Raw genomic sequence first — 5,235 nt, 5'->3', positions numbered from 1 at the left:
AATCTTTCGGTAACTATTAATTTAATTATTAAAATAAATAATATATTACCATTAGATTTACCGGAAGAAAAATTCGACGGTAATGAGCTTTAGAATTTCGTAATTAAAGATTTATATCCGCCGCTAAATCCGCATGTAATTATTAGCAGACGAAAAAATTCGATGATAAACAGTTATCGGCGAGATTTATACCGTCGGATTTATTTTGCTGTTAAATCCGATGATAAACAGGCTATTGACGGATGTTTTAAAAGAATTCGATGGTTTTTATCATTTTTTTTTTTGGTAGTGTTCGTTCTACATTCGTTAGAACTTAAAAGCATGTTATGGGCTACTAACCAAAAGAAGAATTTGATTCTTTCAATTAGTTATACCATTTTAAATTCTCAATATTCGTTTAAAGTAACGAGTGAGCTGATAATTAAATCAATCTAAATTAATTTTGAATAGTTATTATATATTTAATAGATATCTTGGTCGGATAATGAAACTAAAAAAAAAACGAAAAAGAAACTACTTTACTAACACTTAATAATTAATTAAGTAATTGATAATTTTGCTCGTTTTTGACTAATTTTGAATGAAAATTTGATGATAAGAAAAATACTTATATTTACTAATTAAAAGGAGTCATAAATTTTTTAACCTAGATTAATTATTGGTAATCATTGTTAGATACTATTAGTATGAAGGAAAAGAAAATGCTTTTATAATGTAAATATTTACTCATTAGAGTTTCTTTCTGGCTAACTAAGCACATGCTTATGCCCTTTCAAGGAAACAAATTGTAGATTTTTCAAAATCTCTAGGATAACTAAAGGAGTAATATTTAATTGAGAACATTTACACTTCCAATGTTGAAAAGATGAAATTAAAATAACCAAAATGAGGAAGCTTCCAATGGGGTAGTGGGTTTGGGGTGGAGGGGTGTGTAAGTGTGTTTCTCACAAGAATTAAAATAACATTCAACACATAAAAGCATATCATTATAGCCTGCCTCGTGAATCATGATCACATTACCATTATTCTTAATTGAAATGCATACGAAGAATTATTCTATTTTATCTTTTTTACTTACTATATACTTTAGTATGGTCACAAAAGTTGAACAAAGATTAAAATAGTAAAAGATACAAAACATGTGGTTAATTAATTTCTCGTTTATTTTATACCATATATATAGTGTATATATATATATTACTTATGTAATAAAAGTAAATAACATTAATAATTGTAAGAAGTATTAATTGTTAAACAGAGTTGTTTTAAGTTTTAACAGAAACCATAGATTAAAAAACTCTTAATTTTGAAAGTGTTTAAAGTAATGTTTATACTAATTTAAAGGTATTAGTACATAACATAATCAAATACATTACAAGTAATATTAATGCATAGAAGTATTAAATGATAATTAATGAATATTAAATGAAGGAAATTATTACAGTCAAATGATAAAATATGAGCAAATAAAAAAGAATAGGACATATATTGAGACAGTAATATTTAGATGTTGAACATTAACAATTACCAAAAAAATTACCCTTATCATTAATCAAAAAATTTTTTGTCTAAAACAAATTAGCGATCTTAGTTTATAAAAATCCAACACTTATTATTCATATTTAAGACTCGAACCCATATCTGTTACTAAAAAATCCAACAGAAATTAAAATTCGAACTCATATTGTCACTAAAAATCTGTCACTAATTATTCACATCTAAGACTCGAACTCGTATTTGTCGCTACAACCGACCATATATTGGTACATGACCATACATACCCCATTTTGGCATCATATAACATTTAAAGTTATTAAAAGTGGAGCTGTTATTAGCTGTAAGCTGTTTGTTAGAAGTCCACTTACGTGCACCAAGAATCCAGAAGTGTCCAGATGAATGGTCACGGTTCATGTAACCAAGTACTACATACAATTAATATCTTTGTTTTCTTTTCTTTTTTTTTTTCCTTTTTTTCTTTTTATATATATTGACCAAAATGCCCTAGTAAAATATCTGATGAATTGAAAGTTTGAAACCATGTACAATATAAAAGGAAATAAAGCCATTTTGAAACTCAGCATTATTGTAACAAAGTGCATTAATATTAATAAAGTTTTCCGAAATTAGTAAAAAGGGTATAGTTATTATGGTGTTCAATATATATTAGTAATATATTGAGCTGTATGCGACTTCGATAGTGTGTGCGTTTTTGTCGAATTGTAAGAGCACACTTTTTTTCATTCACAAACTCGTTCTATAACCAAATAGGAGTCCTACACGCAAAAGGGTAATTATATGATCAATCAAATACATTATTGCTATTATTCTTATTATTTGGTGATGATTGTTTTGTTTTTGTTCCACCTTGTCAACACAGGTGGCCTCCAATTGTTTTCAAAGAAGTTACTTCTATTCAAGGGCAGTGCCGCAATATTGAAATATTCAAGAGCTTTGAATACTTGCACCATGACATGGCAATTTTATAGCACTACAAATTATTTATAGATTATATTCCTATTATTTGATTCAGCTCGTGAACTCGAGCTAGCTCGTGAGCTTTCGTTGAGTCGAGCTTGAACTTACGAAATAGACTCAATTGTTAATGAGTCAAGTTGTGGACCAAACTTAATTTTTGTGAGTTGAGCTTAAACTTAGTTTAGGTCAGCTCAACTCAACTCATTTCCAACGCTATTCGAATAGGATAAAACCACAGTGATTTCTTTCGAATTATAACATAATTTGTACTTAAAAACTTGGGCAAATCACCCATATAAACCAAGTTGGGAAAAAATTGACGTTATTCAACCAAATCAATAATTATTACAAGATTCAACCAAGAGGACATTTTTATGTAATTCGAATTAGCCTAATTTGAATTACATATGTAATTCGAATCATACTAATTCGAATCAACCTGATTCGAATTACACCCAAAGTAATTTGAATCAGGGTGATTCGAATTACACACACGCTGCACATAGTAATTCAAATTGGCCAGATTCGAATTACTCATGATTTAATTCTGCGTATTCTTTTATTAAAAAATTAATAATTTAAAAATTAAAAAAATATATTTTATTTCATACATTAAAAAAAAGCTAACAGAATATTTAATTACGAGACTTCTTTAAAATATTAATGAGCTATCAATTCAAATTTCATACAATACTCTTTTGCCCATTTTTAATAGCTCATGAATATTTTTTTATAAATTTTTTAATAAATTTATTTAAATTATACCACAAAAAAAATATTTTATTCTATACAAAATTAAAAAATGGCTTAAAAGATGTTAGGAGTATTATAAAAATTTGTAATGTCCTAATGACTTAGGACATTAAAGAAATACTCTACATAGTCAATAATAATTTAGAAATTAAAAAAAATATAGTTATAACCAGTATTTACCTAAATTACTAGAATATTATAAACTTTTATAGTACTCCTAACATTTTTTAAGCCATTTTTCCTTTAAATTGTTTTGCATAGAAAATGGCTTAAAATGTCCTTTATTCTATGCAAAACAATTTAAAAAAAAAGGCTTAAAAAAGATTATGAATACTATAAAAGTTTATAATATTCTAGTAATTTAGGTAAATACTGGTTATAACTATATTTTTTTTTAATTTCTAAATTATTATTGACTATGTAGAGTATTTCTTTAATGTTTTAAGTCATTAAAATATGACAAATTTTTATAGTACTCCTAATATCTTTTAAGCTATTTTTTAAAATTATTTTGTATAGAATAAAATATTTTTTGTGGTATTTTAAATAAATTTATTAAAAAAATTTATTAAAAATATTTATGAACTATTAAAAATGGGCAAAAGAGTATTGTATGAAATTCGAATTGATAGCTCATTAATATTTTAAAGAAGTCTCGTAATTAAATATTTTGTTAGTTTTTTTTAATGCATGAAATAAAATATATATTTTTAATTTTTAAATTATTAATTTTTTAATAAAAGAATGGACAGAATTAAATCATGAGTAATTCGAATCTGGCCAATTCAAATTACTATGTGCAGCGTGTATGAGTGTAATTCGAATCAGGTTGATTCGAATTAGTGGGTGTGTGCGTATGTAGGTAATTCGAATCAGTATGATTCGAATTACATGGAAATGAAGTTCGAATTAACCTAATTCGAATTATATAGATGTATCTCTAGTTGATTCATAAATCATTTTTACATTTGGCTGTTTTGTGTAATTTTAAGCTGCTATTGACTTATCTCCTATTGGCTTATAACCTGTCATGCAATACTCTCTATACAAAAGTTTTAGTTTTGAATAGACATTTTAGCTCTCAGATTTGCTTTTGTTGACACGCTTATTTACTTACTTATTAAGCTACGTATTCATTGATATTTTATAAAGTATTATTACCCAGTTTAAACATTTTTTATAATCATTTAAATTATTTTATATGATACATATTTAAAAATTACATCACAAGTTCAAAAATAAATGATTGTGAATATATATTCCTTAAAGATATTTAAAATATACTCTAAAATAAAAGAATGTAAAACAATTCTCTATGAAAATATGTGGATTCAAGCTGAGAAGGTGCAACATTTATAAAGCATTCTCTTTTTGTTCCCCTTTCATTACTTCCTTTATTGCGTGTACTTGCTTCATATCAGCTAAACAAAGGTAAAAGGCTACAAGCATTTGTGCCTAAAAAGAAAAAGAATGATTAAAGCATAAAAATAATAATGCCACTAGGTCCAATATATATATATATATTCATTATATTGTTGTCACTGTAAATATTTTCCTTTTTCATCTTAAAACCAATATATATGTAGTTAAGGTGAACTTTACGGCTACCAATTTTTAATACAGTTTTAGTTTTGACAAATGATATCCAAACTCGATTATAAAAATTTTATTGATTGATTGCTTGAAAAGTTTTAATTGTTTTTCTTTAAATACGAGTCTTTCTATTTTCAAGATTCAAATTCAAAAAAAAAAAAAGCCTTACTTATTCTACAGACAAACATAATTTTTTATAACGAAAGTGTTTGGTAACCAAAGAAAATCAGCCAAAAACGATCATAACTTATCTTATTTAACATTCATTAATTGTTGCGACAATTAATAAGTAGTACTAGGAGACTAACATGTTTGATAATTTATAATCATTAATTAATCATCATTAATATTTTTAATGGTGTAAAATTATATATAATAATATAGAATTACACATTTTTTTAATAATTAAATACT

This window comes from Arachis ipaensis, chromosome B02 (genome assembly GCF_000816755.2).
Source record: "Arachis ipaensis cultivar K30076 chromosome B02, Araip1.1, whole genome shotgun sequence".
Classification (NCBI taxonomy): Eukaryota; Viridiplantae; Streptophyta; class Magnoliopsida; order Fabales; family Fabaceae; genus Arachis; species Arachis ipaensis.
This window is presented reverse-complemented; position numbering follows the sequence as displayed.